Source organism: Kogia breviceps, chromosome 11, assembly GCF_026419965.1.
Source record: "Kogia breviceps isolate mKogBre1 chromosome 11, mKogBre1 haplotype 1, whole genome shotgun sequence".
Taxonomy (NCBI): domain Eukaryota; kingdom Metazoa; phylum Chordata; class Mammalia; order Artiodactyla; family Physeteridae; genus Kogia; species Kogia breviceps.
This window is the reverse complement of record NC_081320.1, coordinates 59,889,155-59,914,512: the sequence shown is the minus strand read 5'-3', so window position 1 is coordinate 59,914,512 and position 25,358 is coordinate 59,889,155. Positions and strand designations below refer to the sequence as shown.

The 25,358-nt window shown below is 35.8% G+C and overlaps 1 long non-coding RNA gene across 1 annotated transcript in view; it reads right to left on the bottom strand.

The window, feature by feature from the left end:
• Positions 1-5,853: 5,853 nt before the first annotated feature.
• LOC136792155 (uncharacterized) overlaps positions 5,854-25,358 on the bottom strand; it is a 66,839-nt gene continuing 47,334 nt past the window's right edge. Inside the window, exons 2-3 of the long non-coding RNA XR_010835541.1 lie at positions 20,961-21,023; positions 5,854-7,597 (exon numbers count right to left, since the gene is read on the bottom strand). This is a non-coding gene — a long non-coding RNA (uncharacterized lncRNA). The remainder of the gene's footprint in view (positions 7,598-20,960; positions 21,024-25,358) is intronic.

Here is a 25,358-nt window from a genome sequence, read left to right as displayed (position 1 = left end):
AAGTTTTTTTTTTGTGAAAACTGAGGTTCAGAGAATCTAAGCACAGTGGTGGTATAGAAAAAAACAGACTGGATTTGGAGTCAAAAGAAACTGATGACTTTGGGTAAAATGCCTGTCTCTCTCAGCCTTGACTTCTCCAAATACAGAATTGTTAGATTAGGCAAAGGAAAATATAGCATGTCCCATACTTGGGACATACTTACACTAAATAATTATTTTTTTAATGAAATTCCAGTTTAACTGTACATCCTGTATTTCATCTGGCAAAGGCAGATAAAATGTGCAAAGACAAAGATAATGAATGAAACATTATTTTTATACCATAAAACATGTTGCAGTTTTTAAGTTTATTATTATTGTCTGAGGTCAAACATCTAGTTAGTAACAGCAATTTTAACTTACCTTTATATTGAGGTTGAAAGAACCTAAATAACTTACATGGGGTCACAGATACTTAGCCCAGCAATAATAAACTATCTGATAAATCAATTAATCATTATTCTGAACTTCCAGTTTATTTTAAGTAACTTAGTGCTTATAAGACAGGCTGAATTGAAAATTCACTCTTCTTTTAATTGATGCCACCCTGAATATCTTTATGTGTCACTGACATCAATTTTAGACAGTAAATTATGGTATGTATCCTCAGGTTTAAAAAAAATGATAGTTCTATAGACTATAGGCCTAATGGTCAAACTTTAGGACAGACAAATTTGGTTTAAATCTTTTCTTGGTCATTATCACAGAAATATAAAAAGCCACAGAAAGACTAGGTCATGGGCAGAAGAGGTTTTACATATCATCCAGACCTGCTGAGAAATATTTTTCTTAAGACGTAAAACAATAGCAGTGGCTTACAAAATCTGCATGCATGAGTTGTTTGCATTTCTGAAGATATACAGAAAGAAGCAAAGGTAAATAAAAATAAGAAGTGTCAGCTCAGTTGAAAAATGAAAAATGCAGATAGTTCTCTCTAAACACCCAATACCCTCCCTCCCATTTCACCTCTGTTTACAGAGATGCCTGATCCCCGTTACAGAATTGAGGGTTTGTGAATTGGGGGTTTTCTTTAAATTCCACCTATTTTTAGGAAAAAGCAGTTCTCCTTAAGTCAACTTAAATACATTTGCAACATTATAGACCCTGCTTTGAAACCTGGAAGGGAAGAAAGAGGGAAGAAAAAGAGATGACAGATGACGGTGCTTCTTATGTAATGACAGTGTTGCTTGATCCATGTAAACAAGTTTGACGATGACAAATTTCTTTTGAAACTCTTAGCAGCCAGTGCTGTCCCAAATTTAAAGGGTAGCACTTAAAAGCATTTTTAAAGGAAATGATAGTCCTACACAAAACAAAAGGACAAAAGATTGTTTAAGGGTGAGGGTTGTGAGTGTGTGTGTTATGTGTGAGTGTGTTTATGGTTTGGAAAGAGAGCAGTAGAGCAGTATTCTACTCTCCTGTCTATATGATCTATTGGGGGTGGGAGGGAGTTGGAACAATCTGTAACAACCTATGAGCAGTCTTGGCTCTTTTCAGAGCTCATCTTTACAGGAAGACTTACAGCCTTGACTGAGGCTTAGAAAGCATGTAATTGTGGTTGTCATAATAGAACCTGAAGGAAACAGCAAGTCTATGAGCCTGCCTAGCTTTTGACATGGTAGCCAACTCTTTCTATCATGTATTCATAGACTTGCTCTATCCTTCTAAGGAGAGCGTTGGATTTTGACAAGCAAAGTCTATTTGCCTTCATGGCTGACATGCATTTAAGCTGTCATTCTTCAACTCTTCATTTTGGTTACATCTTCACTTTAGCAGGGTTACTACCAACAAATGAACAACTCAGAATATACATTAGAGAGGATTTTTATTTTTAAGTATATGCACAAACCTCCTATTTTAAAATATGCTGTTTGCAGCCAGTGATTATATAGATATAGGTAGATACAGACAGATAATAGACAGATGGGAGACTCTGATATAGACCATGACAGTGTCAATGGGCGTACAATGGTTGTTGGTGTTCCCAGCACTAAACACAGAAAAAAAGTCAATAGGAGGGTATGAATCTCTTACAAAAACTTGAAATCCTGTGGCAGACCTATCTCCAAAATAGGAAGCCAAAAGACAGTCACTTATGGTGTTCAATTAGTTGTTATTTTTATTTGGGCCATTCCAAAAGTTTAGATGAGTATCTGGGGTTTCCCTGGTGACGCATTGGTTGAGAGTCCGCCTGCCAGTGCAGGAGACGCGGGTTCGTGCCCCGGTCCAGGAAGATCCCACATGCTGCGGAGCAGCTGGGCCTGTGAGCCATGACCGCTGAGCCTCCGCGTCCGGAGCCTGTGCTCCGCAACGGGAGAGACCACAACAGTGAGAGGCCCGCATACCGCAAAAAAAAAAAAAAAAAAAAAAATAGATGAGTATCTGAAGCTGGTCTGAGTTAAAATGAAGCTCTGTTCTGATTCCCTCTCTTAGTGTAGGGCAATATTCCTAATGTGTGATCTGAGATACCCTGGGGAGGCTTAAAGCACTTTCAGGGGGTCTATGAAGTCCTTTTTTTTTTTTTTCCAGCTACTACTGTGAGTCCAAAATTTTTAAATAAGTGTCAGTCAAGTAACAGATTGAACGCAGAGCAGATATGAGAATCTAGCTGTCTAAATCCGTATTTTAAAGAGATTTGCAAAAATTTAAACATGCAACTTTTCTCATTACTTTTGTTTTGGAAAACATAGTTACTTTTTATAAGCTGTGTTATTTGCATTAGTGTGAATTTTATTTTCTATTAATTTTAAATATACCAATAATTTATGTTTTGTGGTTTCTTAGTTTTAATTTATAATAAATACAGTGGACCTTCTCTATCCGTGGATTCTGTATCCGCAAGTTCCACATCCCTGGATTTTGTTCTGCAGTTGGTTGAATCCCTGGATGTGGAATCCGGGGACATGAAAGGGCTATGTCTTTTTATATAAGGGATTTGAGCATCCCCGGATTTTGGTATCTATAGGGGTCCTGGAAATAATCTCCTGGGAATACCAAGGGACAACTATATTGATAGAGCCCACATAAACAAAAGCTTTTTGGAATCCTCAGTAATTTTTAAGAGTGTAATGGGGTCTAGAGACCAAAAAGTTTGAGAACTGCTATTTGAGGACAGCAGTCTATGGCAGAAAGTGAAGATCATCTGTGAAAAGTGTGTATATATGTATTCTTCAGTTTCCCAAGGTCCTATCACTTCCTCCTTCCTTTCTATTGGCATTACCACCCATTTATGTTTAACTGTATGGCCCCATGGACATTTGAGATACCCTCTGCCTCAGTTTCCTAAATAATTTTGGGATAATGATCTCCTAGTGGTCTCATGAGATATTTGGGGGGCTAAAACCAAATGAAGGATGCCAGAGACATGAATTCATAAAGTGAGCATGATGTCATACTGTCAATAGAAATAAATGATAAGAGCCATTCTATCATTACTATCATAATCACATCACTTTAAAATTGGGGCATGCAATTCAAGAGGGCAGAGGTATAAAGAAATTATGTATAATACAGCTGAAAATTTCCAATTTTTTCTTACAGTAGATTTGTTTTCTTATCAATAGAACTAAGTAGAAACTTGTGAACTAAAATGACAACTATATATAAACTAAAATAAGGACCTTTGATGAAGAAAGACTGGAAGAATGGGAGTCATAAGATTGACTTGGTCTTTTGTTACTAACTAGCTACGATAACATGGATAAATTACTCAACTTCCTTTAGCTAATTGCCTCATTTGTAAAATAACATTATTGGGCCAGGATGTTTTCTAAAGTTTTTTCCAACTTTATTATTCTGTAAGTATAGGAGAATGTATCTGCTTTCTCAAATAGCAAGCTTAGTTCTTGCTTTTCAGAATTGATTTGTATTGTCTGGAAATTTGGGCTGTATCTGGAAATTGCTGTAGATGTAGCAAATTATCATTTCAGATGAGCAAATCTATTAAGAAAGCATCATTATATGATGGATGGCTTCAGTAAACCAGCCAGCGAGTACAGCAACACTTCATTTATCCCATGTTGGTAGGGAATGAAGTGTTTCACATACATGCATTTTCCAAATAATTAACACATACCCCTTTAAGTACCAAAAACCTGTTTTTATCACTTTTTATGGAAATATTTCTCAAAAATATGTTCTGTATTCCCATCTCCTTTAAAGCACAAGATATAAGGATATGTAAACTTTTCTTCATGATTCAGGTCTGTTGAGAGCTCTTTACTGCCCAAAGGGTTTTTGTGCATCCAGGAGAACCTTCATAAACACTTTGTATCTTCATTTATGGTCAGTGAATTTAGCTTGTAGATTCAGTAAACAGTTGTTTAATCATTAAAGCATGATAATTATGTAGCTAATGAATCAATTTCTCTTCAGTCTTTAAATTCTGATTATTAAATTGACTAATTAAACCCTACTAAATGAAAATCACAGATTCTCTTTAACTCTTAAATCAACTTATAAAACTATCAATTAAAGTTAATTATGAAAAATATATTCCATAAAGTTAATAGGCTGGTCTTATAAAACTAGTAAACTACATTCATTTAAGTATTTCAAATACCTGAAAAGAAAATGTACATAAATCTGCATAATAATTTCAAAAGCATAATCTAAAAAAAAAATACTGCCATCAGATGTTGTGTGTGTGTGTGTGTGTGTGTGTGTGTGTGTGTGTGTGTGTAAACTTAGTGTTACAGTAGTCTTATCAGTCCCCAAATAAACTAATTCTCTTTATAAAATACCTAATGTTAGATCAGGGATGATTTCAAGATGATTGTTTATCATCTGACCTCCTGATGTATATCTGACCTCCTTAGTTACAGCAAAATAATTAAGCTTTTAAAGTGAAACTTTTGAGCTGATGACTCAACTGGGCTTCACAGTAACAGTCAATCACATAAGTTTCTATTTCTTGAAATGATAAATTTTTAAATTTTACTTCATCAGGGTTACATAGCCCAGGATCCTATCAGTTATAAATAATGCTAACCTAATGTCTAAGGCTTAGTTTAAAGCTTTTACGTTGGTTTATTTAACTATGATTATAGACCTAGATATCAACCAAAAAGTGAACAGTACATTTTTATAATTTGAGTTGCATTATCATTCTGTATGCAACTCTTTTCTATATACATTTTTGAAAACTTTAACCTGCCCTTTCTTTTGTATATATTATTAATCACCTTGACTGACGGTTTGTTGTTGTTTTTTTTCTTTTTACCTAGATAACTGTTCTAATTAAGTGTATGTTCAAATTTTCAAAAAGTAGCCAGTAGTTGCACATTCATTTTCCCTTCTTTCCCCCTTTGGCACCTCTCCAAGCATCTTTCAGATTATACTATCCTTACATTATGACAATATTAAGATACTCCAGGACCATCTTGACTTTTCTAATTACCAGGATATATATGGAAAGAACTATTCTCTAAGGATTCCTGATTTTTTTTAGTAGAAAATAGAGTTAAAGACAAAATCTGTGTATGAACATATGTATGAATGCTGGTGCTAGACAAAATACTGTGCTTCTGGGAAAATTCAATGATGGAGTTGTTAAAAAAAAGTCTTTTAGGTCATCATGTACATTGATATTTATTTGTAAATATATTAAGTTCTTGGTATAACATGCAACGTACACCAAGACCATGTTTACATTATTTTATTAAAGTTTTTAAAACCTTAATTTTCTAGAGCATAAGTTGATTTGGAACCTACATTTGACCTACAATACCTCTTCTCCAATTTTACAACTTTACATCTCATAACCCTTATTTAGAAGTCATATTATTGTCAAAGTGTTATTTTGCTGCTCTGTAATACTGTAAATATCTAAAGATTGTTTTAGTATAGGAGATCTTTCTGTTCTCAGATGAAGTGGTCTAAGGCTGCTTTGTTTTGTGAGCTGATATCTCCCTTCATTTATGTATGTATGTATATATGAATGTATGTATATATGCTCACTTTAACTGCAGGATCAATCTTACTTCTTCCCTGAGTCAGTTCTAACTGGGCAGCATCCATGGAAGGTCTGACATTGATCAAGTGGTCATAAACCTGGAGAGGAATGAGTTTATGGTGAACCACTGGAAACTGACCTGCTCTCTGCTTGTGAATTAGACTACACAGTTCAACTTCTTCCTGAGTTATTTTGCCTTTTATTTTAGTTGCTGATTGGAACTGAAAAGCTGATTTGACCTTCTTCACTGCAGTATGCAGGCTTACTGGATCTTGTCACATATAAGTCAATGTTGCTCTGCTAAATAGGAGGAAACTTAAAATAGACAAGGTTTGGCACATGATGAAAAATCTACTAAATCAGAGTCACTCACTCCATGATACCTGCCTCCTTGAATTTTGACTTCTTGAGGTTTTGTGACACTGTTTTCCTAACTACCATGCTGGACCCAGGTGGTGAGGTTCTTTTTTTATTGTTGTTTTTATTGTGGTCCTTGGTTCTCTTTGGTGTGTTGAAGACAGGATGAGACTACTAAAATATAGGGCTTGTTAAATTATAGATTTCTAGGTTCTAATTCCAGAAATCTGGAGTCAGTAGGTCTCAGATGGAGTCTGATGTCAAGTTCCCAGGTGATGCTGATACTAGTGGTCCAAGAAACACACAGGGAACCACAAAGAACAATTCATATTTATATTGAGCTCACAGTGAAGCCATCACTGGGGGTTTCTAGCTGTCTTGTGGATTTTGACTGGAAAAAAAAAAAAAAAAAGGTTTACTCAGAATACCTAAATAGAAGAAATAAAAAGGGAGGATGAATGTCAGGCTATGTCAAGCTATTTGAAAATATTAGTGGAGATAAGTCAGACTCTGTTCTGATAGTCAGCCAGCCCTTTTTGTGTTTATTTAAGGTAAACTGAACTCTGAGACTATTAGAGTTTTTCTCATTCATTTTACCCATTATTCATAGGGCTGCTGCCAGAGAATAAAATTATCAGCTCTAATGGTCCATATTAGAATAACTCACATTTAATCAGTTGTATTTGGAAACTAGAAGTTGCTTTTGAAATTTCAAGGAAAGGATGTCCAAGAAAATAAAGGGTATCCAAGAAAAATGACCTGCATGTCTTTTTTTTTTTTTTTTTACTAAGTTGCTATTCCAAAAGGAGCCATTCTATGTCTTAAAAGCCAGTAAATAGGACAATCTGAGGATCTAAAAATCATTACAAACTTATGTCTTCAGAAGAAAGTTGAGAATTGTTCTTTTTTTTTTTTTTTTTTTTCACTGATGAGCTTCAGAACCATGTTGTCCAGATAAGGTTTCACAGCTATGCAGTCTCGGGGTTTGGAGGACAGCATGCTTGCTTCTCAGATGTCTGAGAGGAGAGCTCGCCCTCTCTTCTCTTCTCTGTCAGCATGAAGGGTTCTCAGCCCAGTTAGCGATCTGTCCCCTGACAGCCCGTAGCTCCTTTTTATTCACAGAGTAATGCCGATGTCATTACTCTCAGTTTCTGTCTTCTGCGAACACTGGAAATCCTCCAGAAACCTGTCATCTCCATCACCATAAGTCAATATTCATATGCTTTCTTCAAGGTCCATAGTCCCGGCCTGTAATGCAGCATCAGAGACAGTCTCATTGTCAAAGTGGTTAAGTGGGAAGTATAATTCCTGGTCTAAGAATCATTCCACCTCCAGCCCCTGTAAGCCTACATCCTAAAGAAAATAAATAGCAATTTACCAAATGACTATCTGCCATGTGAAAAAAAAAAAAAAAATCAGCTATTGCCAATAAACCAATTCAAGACAAGCCAATCTGATATCAGAGACTGCAAGATAATATTAAGAATGCGATTAGGACTCATTTGAATTTGTGAAGAATGTTTTTGGTGGCTTGACAAATAATTATAAAGGACTTGGCAGACAGGATAAATTATCTTTGGATTATAACTTTATGATGTTGTGAATTTTTAAAAATCTGATATGGAGTTTATTTTTTTTCTGAATACTCTCATTCTTTAAAATTATTGTTATTAAATAAGTGAAGAACCTAAGGGTTTCAAATCATTTGCAGTGTGGACCCAAAATCCCTTGCCTGAAACTGCTGAGATCAAATGAGTTGTATTACTTTTGAAACTTTTACGTTTTTAGAGCAGCTTAAGGTTCATAAGAAAATGGAGAGGAAGGTACAGAGATTTCCAATGAACCTCTTACTCCCACACATGACTTGTCTCCCTTATTATTAGCATCAATCCCAAATGTGTTTTAAAATTCAGAATTTTTCAGATTTTGGAACATTATTAGGACATAAACTGCATATTATGTAACAACTCCTGTGGGGTCTGGGGCAGCATCCCACAATCAAATGTGATTATTTTTACAACTAAATGGATGACTAGTTACTGGAAGGAGGAATTTTAAAGGGGGCTCTAAACACTGGCTAAAATTAGTTTCTGCTGCCAAAGGAGTTGTCCAACTCTTGGCTTTCAGAACTTTTGGATTTTATAACTGCAGGTAAATATTTGCGAATCTGTACCACTGTTGGAAAGTACTGTCATCGGTTCACTGATGTTGTGCGTGTTCTTCATAGATATTCAATAAATTGGGAGGATCACTTACTCATTGGTATCAAACTGAAAGTGCATATTTCCCTTAGGACAGAAACATGGCTCTCTGTGTCACACCATTAGCCAACCCCCTTAAGTGAATGGATTAATGTAGTTTCTGTTTGTTTAATCTTGAAAACGCGTGGACAACAAGAGGATGCAACATGATGCCTTGCAGGCCAGAGATGTTCAGTAAATGGTCATTTCATTTCATTTTCTTATTAGCGATTTTGTTGGTACTAAAAGGTACCAAATTTGGGAGGAGCTTTGCCCGTATATATATGATCCTGATGCTCAAAATACACAGACAAACTTAGCGCTGCACCTTAACAATGGTGATTGGGTGCCACATCTTCCCATTTGCGCCATATCTTGCATGGGGGAAGATACTGTGTTAAAAATTCAAAGGCTGTTTCAAGCATTACCCTTTTAGCCTGTTTTTATCTGCTGTATGTGAGGCTGCTTATATATAGACATGGATAAATCTCCACATATCTCTGTATGTGTATGGCTACATAGTCTGCCTATTACGCACCAGTTTTTAGAGTTCTATGACACAAGTCCCATGATGATACATTCATTCATCTTGTTTTTGCAGGTTTTCCAGGGCAGAGTAATTTGGTTGGGTTTTTGAAGCTTTTTTTGTTTGTAGAGTATAAATAAATAGGTATTTCAATTGTTCAGAGTCCGGTACTTAGGAATTTAGTAATGGGCAGCTGCCAGGGGGCAGACATTAATATCTAGCTCTTGAATTGCTTAGCTGAAAAGAGACCTCAACTTTACTTTTATTTTCCCTCTCCATTTTAACCATTCTTTTGTCCTAAATAAACAATATTCTGCTTTGTGGAGCATACGTATTCATAGCTCAAAGAGGATTACTTTAAGATTAATTACAACAATTTCCTAACACAGCATAGGAAGTATTTATAAATGTATATGTTTATATGTGTGTGATTGTGAATAAACTATTACCTAGATGATTTTTTAATTTAGACCTCATTTCTACTTTCTTCCTCTGTAAAGACCTATGGCTTAATTGTGTCTGCAGCCAGAGGCTCTGTGACATTTAACCTCCAAACACAGTTCTTAGCATTAGGTCTAGTAAGAGCTGCAGATGTTTTGTTATCCATGCAAACTACATCAATTGATCTGTATTACACTGCTAGACTAGAATCTCTTTGAATATGAGAAAGGCGCAGATGTTTCTGCTTTGGGTATTCTTCCATGAAGAATAGTTTTGTCTTTGTTAGTATGTGCCATTTTACTATTCAAGAACACCTGCGTACTTTTGGTTTATTTTTGAGTTCCTCATTCCTTGGTTTGCTTATTTTTATCCATTTCACTAGCGGTTATTGTGTGGCTGGTATATGTAAGATGTTTTTCAAAGGCAGTATAGAGAGAAGAGTACAGAGATACATTTATTTTATTAAATAAATTCCTTTGGCTTCATATCAGGTAACTCCTCAAAGGCCAATTTTCTACTAGAAATAGCTATTCTTAATGAGTAAAAAGGCAGTTTTATGAAAATTTGACTATGAGCAAAAAGGAATATTGCAGCTTATCTCATGATACCTCAGTAGCAGTAATTTTCAGCTGTTTCCCACAGCAAGTTGTAACATTTTGTGGGAAACTTCCCAGCAGTCTTTCCCACAGGTCAGATTTCATGGCTGTAACTACACATCAGCCTTCCTTATCATAAATGAACTTGAGGTATATAAGTGATGTAGGTCATTTGTGTCTGAAACAAGAGTCAAGTTTGAAAATAAGAACCAAGACCCTGGTTGTTAAGTGAAAGTCACACTGAAGCCTTGCGGCATTAATCCAATTGAGATTCATACCACATCAGGGTGAGTCCAGAGAGGAAACAGCAGAAGGCTGAGAGCCAATATATCTTCATCAAGTAGACTTGAACCCTCAAAGTCCTTGACTTCCTATATTCTTGTGGGTGTGAAACTCATCACACAGAAGGAACACAAGGCAAATCCAGGTTGTAGCATGCTACTCACATGTGCTCCTGCATTCACATTCAGCAACCAGGCTGCAGAGGCAGATTCTGGCCTACAGATGCTGGAGTACTAACAAGTAACCAATAGGAAAATAAGCTCAGTTTCCATTCTTCTATCTCAAGTGTTGTGAGATTTAAAACAAATTGCTTAGTCATCCTTGGTCATAAGTTTCCTTATTTGTAAAATAAGGAGATAAAATGTAATTTAACTTCTCTTATAATCTAGTAATGGTAATATTGTAAGGGTTGTCCCTAGTGAACATGAAAATACATTTGGTTCTTTTTGCCTTCGTTTTCATTTGTTTCATCTCTATTTTTTAGGCTTAAAGTGGTGGTTTTAAGAAATCTTCTGTGTGTTAACATTCAGCTATGAATACCTGCCATTTCATTTAGAGAGGGTCTCATATATGACTATACCAAGGCACATCATAATCAACTTGCTTAAAAACAGTGGTAAACAACCTGATAAAAATGAACAATACATACATAAAACAAAGATATGAATGACAGTCAACTTCTCAGAATTAACACAAGACAGAAAAGACTTCGGTGTGAAATCTCTAAAGTACTGAAAGAAAAAAATTGTCATCCTAGAATTCTATGCCCAACTAAATATTTTTCAAAAAGAAAGATGAAATAAGTCTTCTTTAAAAAAAAATATTTATGTTGTATAATAATAGATTTAAATAAATATTACAACTATAGTATAAAGAATTCCCATACCCCACACCCAGTTTCCCTTATTATTAATATTTTACATTATTGCGGTGCACTTGTCAGAACTAATAAGCTGATACTGATATATTATTAAAAATCCATATTTTATCTATATTTCCTTAGTTTTTACCTAATATCCCTTTTCTGTTCTGGCTGTGACAATTTCTCAGACCTTCCTTGTTTTTGATGACCCTGACAGTGTTGAGGAGTACTGGTCAGGTATTTTATAGAATTTCTCTCAAGTAAGATTTGTTTGATATTTTTTCATGATTAGACTGAATACAAAAGACTGAAGAGTTGCCTCCCTCCCCTAAATTCATATGTTGAAACCTTATCTCCATTGTGATGGTTTTGGAGGTGGGACTTTTGTGAGGTGATTAGGTCATGAAGGGTAAGTCTTCATGAATAGGATTAGTGCACTTAGGAAAGAGACCCAAGAGGGATCCCTCACCCATTCTACCATGTGAGCACACTGTGATGGGCATTTATGAACCAGGAATTGGGCTCTCATCAGACACTGAATTCTCTAGTGCTATGATCTTGGACTTCCAAGCCTCCAGAAATATAAGAAAGAAATATCTGTTTTTTATAAGCCACCCAGTCTATGGTATTTTTTATAACAGCCCAATCATACTATGACACTGATATTCTGTATTCTTGGGAGGAAGATCACAGGCAGAAAGTGTCATATTCATCACAGCATATCAAGAGTATATACTATTAACATAATTTGTCACTGCTGATGTTTACCTTGATCACCTGGCTGAGCTAGTGTTTTTCAATTTTTTTTTAACTATAAAGTTACGTTTTCCCCCTTTCCTTACTGTATTCTTTGGAAGGAATTCACTATGCTCAACCCATATTTTAAAATTGGGGTGTTACATGTTACTTCTTTGAGGCCAAAGTATTTACATAAATTATTTGGGATTTTTCTGTATGGAAGAATTATTTGGAATTATTGTGTACTAATACAAACTCATGTATAAAAGAATACTTATATATTCAATCATTTATATCAACATAGAATCATGGATATTAATTTTATACTGTGAATTATAATTCAGTACTTTTTTGCTTATTAAATTGTTCCAGCTTTGGAACAATTGGGAATATTGGTAGCCTATTAACTGACTCCTGTGTCACTTTGATATAGCCTTGTCATTGTTTTTTGAGCATTTCCTTATTTTCTGATATCACAAGATGCTCTAGGCTCATAGTGTATATTTCCTGCTCCAGTCCTAGAATTACCTATTTCAACAAAAGTCCTGATTTCTCTTATGATATAATGATATTAGAAATCAGGATCTGAGCACTAGCTGTGTCTGTTGCTACTGGGATGGCATTACTTATATTCCTTGCTCTGTCAGCTGAGAGGATCTATATATGTGTATAATAAAATATGTATATACACATCTCTATAAATATTTCTATATGTAATTAACTGTATCTATAGTAACATAAACCTCACTTCATACTGATGTCTTGAACTCCAAGGTACTACCACATGGATTACTATAGCCTCCTTCCCTTGCTTATTTGTAACCTCCCACTCTAATAGCAAGAAACCTGGCTCCCACCATCAACCATCTATTTGCTTAATTATTCAATTTCAGTGTATGTGTATAGGGGTTTTGTAATTGTTAATCCATATACCCATGGGAAGCAACTCTGTCTACTATAGTTCAGTGCTTATTACAGTTCTTTTTGCCTTTAGTCTTACAGACTCCATCATTTTTTTCTTTTTCTAAATTTTCTTCTTTTAAGAGGTGAATTTTATTTATTTATTTACTTGCGACCGTGTTGGGTCTTTGTTTCTGTGTGAGGGCTTTCTCTAGTTGTAGCAAGTGGGGGCCACTCTTCATCGCAGCGTGCAGGCCTCTCACTGTCGCGGCCTCTCGTTGCGGAGCACAAGCTCCAGATGCGCAGGCTCAGTAGTTGTGGCTCACGGGCCTAGTTGCTCCGCGGCATGTGGGATCTTCCCAGACCAGGGCTCGAACCCGTGTCCCCTGCATTGGCAGGCAGACTCTGAACCACTGCACCACCAGGGAAGCACAGACTCCATCATTTTAAAAGTTACTTAAGCCAGCACCTTTTTCCTCCCACCTGCTTCAGGGACATTGTTTCATACATTTGTAATACAGTTACACTCATTTGCCATATTTTACATTCCAACTTGGGATTCCCTGACTTCTTAAATGATTTTTTTAAATTTGCATTTATCAAGCCCCTTTTCTACTGTAAATTTCTATGGGTTTCAACAAATGTATAGTGCCATGAATCCAACATTATAATATCATAGAAAATAGTTTTGCTGTCCTAAAAAAAAAAAAAAAAACCAAAAATCCCCTTTGCTTCACCTATTCCATCCTCTGTTATGAACTCCTAACAACCACTGATCTGTTTACAATCTCTCAGTTTTGTCTTTTCCCAAATGTTATTTAATTGGTATCTTAAAATATGTAGCCTTTTACTGGCTGCTTTCAACTAGTAATGCGCTTAAGATTTATTCATGTCTTTTGTGGCTGATAGCTCATTCATTTTCATTACTGAATAGTATTCCATTTTATGGATTTATTAGTTTTTTATCCACTCACCTATTGCTGGACATCTTGGTTGTTTTCAGGTATTGATGATTATAAATAAAGCTGCTATAACCATTCATGTGTGTGTTCTTAAACAGGCAAAAATATATATATCAGTTGAGTAAATACCTGCAGCACAATTCCCAGATCATAACGATTTTTTTCAAATATACAACACTGTAAGAATGTATTACCAGCAGACAATAACTATAAGCATCATAAGAAGTACATAATACACAGGGGAAATTATACCAGATGAAAATATGTATCAATTCAAAGAAACAGTAACAGAAATGATAAATATGTGGATAAATATACAAAAACTTTATCATATTTTTAAAATCTCCTTATAATTGTTTAAAATAAAAATAACAATATAACAAATTGAACAGTGGGGTTTATAATATATGTATAAGTTAAATTATGAGTACAGTGGCACAAAGACTAGCATAAGGAAAATGGAAGTATACTCTCAGGTTTATGAAGGTATATAATACTATTTAAAATAGACTTAATTAATTAAAGATGCATAATGTAAGCCAAAAGGTAACCAGCAAAAAGTTAATAAAAGCAGAGTTAATAAGGCAGTAAAGGAAATATGATAGAATCATAGAAGATACTCAATCCAAAGAAATTCAGAAAAACAGGAAAAATGGGAACAAAGAAATAGCTGAAAAAGGGAACATAAATAACCAAGATGATAGATTACAACCCAGTCATATCAATAATCACCTTAAATATAAATTTTCTAAACACCCCACTAAATGTAGAGATAGTAAAAACTGGATTAAAAAGTGGGACCTATATGCTTTTAACATGACACTTGCTTTAAATATATAGAAAAGTATAGAGTAAAAATTTTAAAATACCCAGGAAAAGATATATTATGCTAATACCAATCAAAAGAAATTGCAATGACTATACTAATATTAAAATATTCGCATATACTAATTATTACTGGAGCAAGAAATATTATCAGAGATAATTTAATTATTTTTTAATAATAAAGAATTCTAGTAATCAGATCTACATAACAGTATTCAATGTTTTTCACCTCAAACAGAGCTTTAAATACATGAAGCATACTTTTGGTTTCCAATCTGACATGTAAAATGTTTGGAAGTTGTCACTGTCCCAACAACTAGTAAAAAGATGAACAAACTGAAAAATCAGCCTTTCTTCTTAGCTCTGTCAGAGATGTGAGGTCATAGTGCAAACTGCTGCATCCCAAATTGGGGAAGCAGACTTATAAATATGGAGAATCACAACTTACTAGAGCAGAAACCCATGAGCAGAAACACGTATGGGAACCAGTGCTGGGTTCCTTTTATCCGATACCTCATGTTCAGTTACCAAGAAAAAAATCACAAGGTATACTAAACAGTAAAAACACACTTTGAAGAGACAGCAAGCATCAGAACCAAACTCAAATATGGCAAGGATGTTGGAATTATCAGACTAAAAACTTAAAACAGCTATTATTTTATTTTAACTAGAGTACATATTTTATTCAAATTTCCTAAGTTTTTACCTAATGTCTCGAGTTCAGAATCCCATCCAAAATAGCACATTGCATGTAGTTTTTATGTCTCTTTGGGGGTCACAGACTTTACTCCTTTTATTTATTTATTTTATTGAAGTAAAGTTGATTTACAATGTTGTGTTAGTTTCTAGTGTTCAGCAAAGTGATTCAGTTATACATATATATTGATACATATTTTTTTCATATTCCTTTCCATTATGGTTTATTACAAGGTATTGAATACAGTTAGTTCCCTGTGCTATTCAGTAGGACCTTGTTGTTTATCTCTTTTTTATATAATAGTTTGTTTCTGCTAATCTCAAACTTCTAAATGGTTCCTGCCCCACCCCCTTTCCACTTTGGTAACCATAAGTTTGTTTTCTATGTCTGTGAGTCTGCTTCTGTTCATAAATAAATTCATTTGTGTTATATTTTAGATTCACATATAAGTGATAGTGTATGTTATTTGTCTTTCTCTTTCTGACTTACTTAGTATGTAATCTCTAGGTTCATCCATGTTGCTGCAAATGGCATTATTTCATTCTATTCTATAGCTGAGTAGTATTCCATTGTGTATATATACACCACATCTTCTTTATCCATTCATCTGTCAATGGACATTTAGTTTGCTTCCATATCTTGGCTACTGTAAATACTGCTGCTATGAACACTGGGGTGCATGTATCTTTTCAGATTATAATATATGCCCAGGAGTGGAATTTGCTGGATCATATGGCAACTCTATATTTAGTTTTTTGAGGAAATTCCATACTGTTTTCCATAGTGGCTGCACCAATTTACATTCCCACTAACAGTGTAAGAGAGTCCCTTTTTCTCCACACCCTCTCCAGCATTTGTTATTTGTAGATTTTTTTTTTTTGCAGTATGCGGGCCTCTCACTGTTGTGGCCTCTCCCGTTGCGGAGCACAGGCTCCGGACGCGCAGGCTCAGTGGCCATGGCTCACGGGCTTAGTTGCTCTGCGGCATGCGGGATCCTCCCGGACCAGGGCACGAACCAGTGCCTCCTGCATCGGCAGGCGGACTCCCAACCACTGCGCCACCAGGGAAGCACTGTAGATTTTTTTAATGATGGCCATTCTGACTGGTGTGAGGTGATACCTCATTGTAGTTTCGATTTGCATTTCTCTAATAATTAGCAATGAAGAGCATATTTCATGTGCCTATTGGCCATCTGTATGTCTTCTCTGGAGAAATGTCTATTTAGGTCTTTGGCCCATTTTGTTGATTGGGTTGTTTTTGTTTTGTTTTGTTTTTGAGTTGTATTAGCTGTTTGTATATTTTGGAAAGTAAGCCCTTGTCCATCAAATCATTTGCAAATATTTTCTCCCAGTCCATAGATTATCTTTTTGTTTTCTTTGTTTCCTTTGCTATGCCAAAACACCTATTATTAATATGCTAAGGGCTCTAATGGATAAAGTAGATGGGCCATGTAAGCAGAGAGATGGAAATACTAAGAAAGAATAAAAAGGAAAATGAAATGTTAGAGATCAAAGACACTATTTAAGAGAAATTAAAAATTCTTTTGAGGGGCTCTTTAGTAGACTGACATGGCTGAGAAAATATCTGAGCTTGAGGATAACTCAATAGAAATTTCCAAAACTGAAAGACAAAGAGAAAAAAGACTGGAAAAAAAAAGAGTAAATAAAATACATGAAGCAGAATACAAATTCCAAGTGTATATGAAACTTTCACTAAGACCATATTCTAAACTAAAACAGTCTTAATAAGAGGAGGATTCAAATCATGCAAAGTATAATCTCTGATCAGAGTAAAATTAAATTACAATCAGACACGCATAAAAGTATAAAGTTGGATCATTATTGTATGCAGTATACAAAAATCAAGTCAAAATGAATCAAAAACCTAAATATAAGAGAAAAAGTATAAAATTCTTAGAAGAAAATATAAGGTTAAATCTTAGTGACATTGAATTTTCCAAAAGACTGTTAGATATGACACCAAAAGCATGAGTAACGAAACAAAAAATAGATAAATTATGCTTTATCAAATTAAAAACTTTTGTGATTCAAAATCCACCATCAAGAAAGTGAAAAGACAATCCACAGAATGGGAAAAATATTTGGAAATCATATTTGACAAGAGACTTGTATTTAGAATATATAAAGAGCACTTGCAATAATTAAAAATCCAATGAGAGTTGCACAACAATATGAATGTACTTAGTGCCACTGAACTGCACAGTTAAATATGGTTAAAATAGTATGCTTTATATTATGTGACTTTTACCAGAATAAAAAAAAATTTTTAATAGCAAAGAATGTGAATAGACTTTGTTCCAAACAAGATATACAAATGGCCAATAACCACATGAAAATACATTTGGCATCGTTAGGCATCAGGGAAATGCAAATTGAAACCTTAATAAGATACCACTTCACACCCATTAAGTTGGCTAGAATCAAAAAGTCTTATAGAAGATGTATAAAAATCAGAATCCTTGTACACTGTTGATGGGAAAAGAATACTATCAATATTTGTAAATGACATGATCACATAGGCAGAAAAGCATAAGAAATCTACAAAATAGCTAAAACTAATAAGTGAGCTTAGGAAAGTTGCATGTTAGAAGACCAGTGTATAAACATCTTATTACTTACCTGTTACTGCATAATAAATTACTTCAAAATTTAATGACACCAACAATAAACATTTATTACCCGACTGTTCAGTGGGTCAGGAATCTGGGTCAGGCTTAGCTGGGTGCCTCTTCCTCAGGATCTCTCACAAGAAGGCAATTGAGCTGTTGGCCTAAATTGTGGTCCCTTCTGAAGGCTTTACTAGAAGAGCATCTGCTTCCAAAATTTTTCACATTGTTGTTGACTTCATTCAGATACTTGTGAGCTGGTGTACTGAGGGCTCCAGTTCCTTGCTGAGTGTTGTCTGGAGGCCTACCTTTTTTTTTTCTTTTTTATTAATCTTGGTAATTTCTCCATAGTGCAGCTCATAACACAGCAACTAGTTTCCCTCAGAGTGAGAGCTTCAAGAGAGTGAGAGAGGATGAGTAAGAGGGAAGGCACAGTATTTTTGAAATGTAATGTTGTAAGTGATATCCATCAATTTTTTCACCTTCTGGGATTTCCCTGGTGGTGCAGTGGCTAAGAATGTGCCTGCCAGTGCAGTGGACATGGGTTTGAGTCCTGGCCCAGGAAGATCCCACATGCTGCAGAGCAACTAAGCCTGTGTGCCACAACTGCTGACCCTGTGCTCTAGATCCCGTGCACCGCAATGAAAAGTAGTCCCTGCTTCCAGCAACTAGAGAAAGCCCATACGCAGCAACGAAGACCCAACGCAGCCAATAAATAAATAATTTTTTTCACCTTCTGTTTATTGGAAGTGAGTCACTATAACCAGCTAACACAAAATGCCACAAATACCTGGACTTGGCATCACTTGCAGCCATTTTAGAGGCTATCTACCACAAACATCAATTTCATTTCTTTACTGAAACAATAAATAATTGGAAATTGAAATTAAAGCAAAGTCACCACTAACAATAGCATTAAAATTATTAAATATATAGGAATAAATTTGACAAATGATGTTCAAGATGAGTACACTGAAAACCAGTAAAACATTGCTGAGAGAAATTAACAAAGACCTAAAGAAATGCAGAAGTAAATATGTTCATGGATTGGGCGACTCAATGTTGTTAAAATGTGAATTGTTCACAAAGTGCTCTATAGACAGAAGACAATCCCATGCAGGACCTTAGTAGATATTGTAGTAATTGACAAGCTGACTTTAAAAGTTATATGGAAATACGAAGGACCTAGAATAACCAAAACAGTTTTAAAATAGAATAGTCACCGAATTTACCTGATTTCAAAACTTAATATAAAGTCATAAAGATCAAGGCAGTGTGGTATTTGTTTAAAGATAAAGTATAGATCAGTAGTCTAGGAAAGAGAGCATAGAAAGAGACCTTCATGTATATATGGTCAATTTATTTTCAGTAACACTGCCAAGACAAGTCTATGAGGAAGGTACAGTTTCTTCCAGTGTTGCTGAAACTGTTACATAGCCATAAGAAAAAAAATTCATCCTAACCTTTACTTCATACCATATTCAAATAATTTTAAATGGCTCATAGAACAAAATGTTAGAGGCTTGATCATAAAACTTCTAGAAGAAAATATAGGTGAAAATATTAGTGATATACTATATTAGGCAAAGATTTCTTAAAACACAAAAGCATAAGTTATAAAGAAAAGAGATTATAAACTGGACTTCATCAGAATTTAAAATTTGCTCTTCAAGAAATTCTCATTAATAAAAAGAAAATGCAAATCACAGGATGGGAAAAAAAGTTTGCAAAACATATCAGTAAAAGGACTTGTGCCTAGAATACAGAAAACACCCTTAAAACTCAATGATAGAAAGAAAATAAACTGATTAAAACAAAACAGATTTTAACAAACCCTTCACCAAAGAAATAGGCACATGAAAAAATGCTCAATATTTTTAGCCATTAAGGAAATGGAAATTTAGAATGACAAGGTGCAATTACAAATCCACTAGAAAGGGTGAAATTAAGGAGTCTGGAAAAAGGAAATCCTGTCATTTGTGACAACATGGACGAAACTTGAGGGCGTTATGCTAAGTGAAATAAGTCAAACAAAGCATGACAGATACTGTGTGATACCACTTATATGTGGAATCTAAAAAAGGTGAACTCACAAAAACAGTAGAATGATGGGAAGGTGGTGAAGATGGGCAGAAGTTGGTCAAAGGGTACAAACTTCTAGCTATTAGCTAAATAAATTCTGAGGATCTAATGTACAGCATGGTGATTATAGTTAATTATACTCTAATACATACTCGAAAGTTGCTAAGACAGTAAGATCTTAAATGTTTTCACCACAGGGGAAAAAATGGTAATTATGTGTTAGCTAATGCCATGATGGTAATCATTTTGGAATATCTAAGTGTATCAAATCAACAAGCTATACACTTTAAACTTATACAATGTTGTTATACAAAATAAATCTGGGGAAGAAATTAAACAGACTGAACCTACCAAGTGTTGGCAAAGATATGGAGGAACAGGATCTCCTATACACTGCTGGTTGGAGTGTAGACTAATGCAACTACTTTGGAATATATTTGGCAATTTCTTCAAAACTCAATAATACACTTAAAATATAACACAGCTAATCCACCCCTGGGTATTTATGAAAGCATCTATCCATACAAATAATTGCACACAAATATTCACAGTATCTTCAATAGCCACAAACTGGAAATAACTGAAACGTCAATAAATAAGAGAAAAGATAAACAAAATTTTATATATCCGTATAGTGAAATAATAATCAACAATAAAGAAGAACAAGCTATTGATCTATGCATCAATATGGGTGGTTTTTGTGTTTGTTTTTTCATTTGTTTGTTTTCAGTAATTCTACTTCCTCTGAATCAGGAAAAGCATCTCAGTGGTTTACCTCCAAGATTCTTTCCATGGGAAGCTATGGGAGCCCTTCAGTCTATTTCCAGCTCTTACCTTTCCATTCTCATTCTGGTTCTTGAAGATACCTGTCTCCGTAATCCATCGCAGTTTACTCACCTGGAACAGACATAATGAGAAGTCCTATAACACTAGAGTTTTCCCCAACTTGGGCAAGTTTTTGATAGTTTTCTACTTGAAGGCAGGGAACTGGATTGGACAATGCTTTGAATTTCCTGCCAGCTCTCAATCCATTCCTCTAGTAGTGAATCCTGTTACTTGTTAGCTCATTGGATTCTTGGATCTCTTTATAGCATGGCTTTGGGGTCTTTGAAACAAAAGTGTTTCAAACACTTGTTTGAAACACTTGGGCCTCACTTTAGACTAGCTCATTGATCATAAGTACCTGTTTTTCTAATGATTCATTAAAAGTGAAAGTGATTTATTGTGACGGGCTTATGTGGTTCCCAACACTGAGAGGATATTGAATCCAAAGCGTGACACCAATAAGAATAAAATTCTCACTCTCCTCTTCTTGACCAGTGGCACATTTTCTAACATGGAAGAGTCAAAGGGATAATGTCCTCAGCTGGTAATTAGTCACTTTACTGTAACTTAAAAGAAATCCTGGTAGAATTTCTCAGCTCTAATAAATCAAGAGTTCATATGATCGCTATTTATGCTAATGGGTAGCTTGACTTTTAATGAGGCTTTATAATTAATTAATCTACTCACTGAAGGTATGTGGACTCCTGGTTTATAATTACAGCCTCTAGTTTTCAAAGGTAAAACCGATATTTACCCGTGTATGCCCCCTGCCAAAGGGCTGCAACAGCCATCGGCTGGTAAATATTCATTTATACTGACAGCAAAAATATTTTACACGGAGCTCCAAATCTGCAGTCTCCCAGCTGTCAGCTTGGTGGTAAACTGTTAAACTGCTGAGAGCTGCTGGCTGGGGACGGGTGGATTTGAGCTGCATAAAATAATACATCAATATGAAAATAGAAATGATTTTTTCCTTTTTTGATATTTCTCTTTATATCTCTGTCTCTGTGTCTCTCTCTGTATTGGGGGAGGGGGGAAGCTGCTACTCTTTCTTTGGAAAGCTTTGTCATAAGTTTTTATGTCAGAATTTTTACCATTCGTTGAGTACTACATTTCAAGCCTCTACTAAGTGTTTTACATGGATTATCTCTTTAAACCCTCACAAAACACCCATGAGGAACATATTCTTATTATATTCATTATAAAAATAAGGACACTGAGGCTTAGAGAAGTTTAATAATTTGCCCAAGTTTATACTACTAATAGATAAACTATTTGAAGCAGAAATGTTTGACCCTAGAGCTTCTTTAAAATATGAAAGAAGCTCAGTTTATCTGGTGGGTGGTTAAGAGCTTGGCTTGTACATTCAAAAGATCCCAGGTACCATGTTTTTAAGACATAATTCAAACTACTGTCTACTTATGTGTACATGTATAAAAATATTTAATTTTCTCATAATATCAATAAATTAGCTTAACAGAAATGACTTCACATTGAAGGTGGTAGCTCAAATTCCTTTGGCTATGGCTTCTATCTGTGTAAATGGATCTTAGTTCCGGTTGGATTCCTGCTCAACTATTTTCAAAGTCTAGGTGACTTGTTGACTCCATTTTCACTGTTCTAGGTGCTGCATTCACTCCTTCAGAAGGACACACACCTCAGTTCCTCTCTGGTCCTTTTGGCAGTTTCATTGTGCAGTTACTTTAAATGTTTCTATTGTCTCTGGAAGGCTGCATGGACTTTAAAAGCCTGACAGATCCCAGCAGAGCCTGTTTTAAAGATGATCCTGGAAATACTAACTTGCAAATGACTGAAATTTGATTATACCAACATTCTTCCTGAAAGCATAACAGATAATTTATAGATTTCACAAAGTGCAATTTAATGCACATAATTTTTCTCAAGGGTTTATCAGATAAAGAATTTGTGGTTTGTTCCTGATATGAATGCTCCCTGAAGTTGAATCTTTAAGAATATACTATAGCCAATTAAGATAAACTATTTTAACAATGGTAGCTTAGTCATTATTCCATCCAAGGATTGTTTTATCTTATAGGCCAGATTTGTCATTATTTCTGCTTTACTTGGATCTATGTGTACCTAATGGGGGTTTCGGTATGTTCATGGACCAGGTCTGCTAACAGGGCCTTGATATATATATTTTTTGTCAATGGAAATGCTCACCTTTAGGGAAAAATGGAGGGGAGCCCAATGTATGAGCCAACTAAGCCCAACTAACTCACCAAAAATGCAAGACATTTTAACTATTTGCCATTATTTAGATGCAAAAAATGGAAGTATTGTCTTTTTTTAATAAAGCTTAGTAGACAAGGATTAATGTTGCTTAAAGAAAATATTTACTTTATATACCATGTTGCTTTCCCTACCTTGTGAACTTTTTCTCTTTGCCATTCTCACTTGTCACTCATTCACATTTAAAACCTCAGTCAATTTTTACTTGCCTTCACTTTTCTTACCTGTTTTGTCTTTCAAAATTCCCTCCTTTTTTCTCCATCTCTAACCTAATTAAAAACCTCTCAGGGCTTCCCTGGTGGTGCAGTGGTTGAGAGTCCGCCTGCCGATTGGGGGGACACAGGTTCGTGCCCCGGTCCGGGAAGATCCCACATGCCACGGAGCGGCTGGGCCCGTGAACCATGGCCACTGAGCCTGCGCGCCCGGAGCCTGTGCTCCGCAACGGGGAGAGGCCACAACAGTGAGAGGGCCGCGTACCGCAAAAAACCACAAAAAAACAAAAACCTCTCAGCTAAGCATAAATTTGTGTAGTAGCTCCTTAATCTGTTAACTGTTCTCTTTCCTGCTCACTACTGAATTTATCATTCTAAATTACCAGTTTTATCAAATCACTCCTTCAATCAAGAATCATGCATACTTTTCCATTGGGTACAAGTTAATGTTTTATGACAGGCCTGATATTTAAGAACTACTTGATTTTCACTTTTTTCCCCCTCTAGTATAAATTTTTTTTTTTTTTTTTTCCGGTATGCGGGCCTCTCACTGTTGTGGCCTCTCCCGTTGAGGAGCACAGGCTATGGACGCACAGGCTCAGCGGCCATGGCTCACGGGCCCAGCAGGTCTGCGGCATGTGGGATCCTCCCGGATCGGGGCACGAACCCGCATCCCCCACATCGGCAGGTGGACTCCCAACCACTGCGCCACCAAGGAAGCCCTATAAATTTCTTCTTAATCCTTATATGTAGCCTCTGTTTTACACATGGAACATTTCCCCCTAACAAATCATGATCATTGATGAGACTGGACTCATTTTTTGTTTTTGTTATATCAACCTGTCCTAACTTTATTTATTATTATTATTATTATTTTAAAGAAGATGTTGGGGGTAGGAGTTTATTAATTAATTTATTTATTTTTGCTGTGTTGGGTCTTCGTTTCTGTGTGAGGGCTTTCTCCAGTTGTGGCAGGCGGGGACCACTCTTCATCGCGGTGTGCAGGCCTCTCACTATCGTGGCCTCTCTTGTTGTGGAGCACAAGCTCCAGACGCTCAGGCTCAGTAGTTATGGCTCACGGGCCCAGTTGCTCCGCGGCATGTGGGATCCTCCCAGATCAGGGCTCGAGCCCGTGTCCCCTGCATTAGCAGGCAGATTCTCAACCACTGCGCCAGCAGGGAAGCCCTGTCCTAACTTTATTGTTACAATTATTTTATGACATTTTGTATATTGTGGTAGGCTGAATAATGGCCCTCTTCAAAGATGTCCATGTCCTAATTCCTGGAACCTGTGTGTATGTTACCTGACATGGCAAAAGGCACTTTTGCAGATGTGATTATGTCATGAACCTTGAGATGGTTAGATTAGCCTGGATTATCCAGGCTAATCACATGAGTCCTTAAAAGAGGAGAACCTTTCCCAGCTGAGTTCAAAGTCAGAGAGAGATGCATCCTTGCTGACTGCAAAGATGGAAGAAGGGGGGGCTATGAGCCAAGGAGTGCAGACAGCTTCCAGAAGCTGAAAAGGCAATGAAATGGTTTCTCCTGTAGAGCCTCCAGCAGGTCTCACTAGGCTAAAGTAAAGATGTTGGTAAGGCTGTGCCCCATGTTAAACTTCTGTTCTAGAACTATAACATAATAAATTTGTGTTGTTTTAAGTTTGTGGCAATTTGTTACAGTAACAAAAGGAAATTAATACATCTATTGACTTAGTCTCTTCCCCCAGTGGACTTGGAGCTCCTTGAGTTGGGGACTTAGAAACAGAGTTCCCACATTCATTATCCCCTTTCTTTTAACAGAACCCTGATATTTTTTTCAGGAATGCAGTAGGCCCAGCTTCCTTTGCAGTGTGTGACCATGTGTCTAAGTTATAAAAGGGAAGTGCTATGAGAAAACCTTCCAATAAAATTGACTCAGCTAGGAAAATTGACTATCTCCCTCGC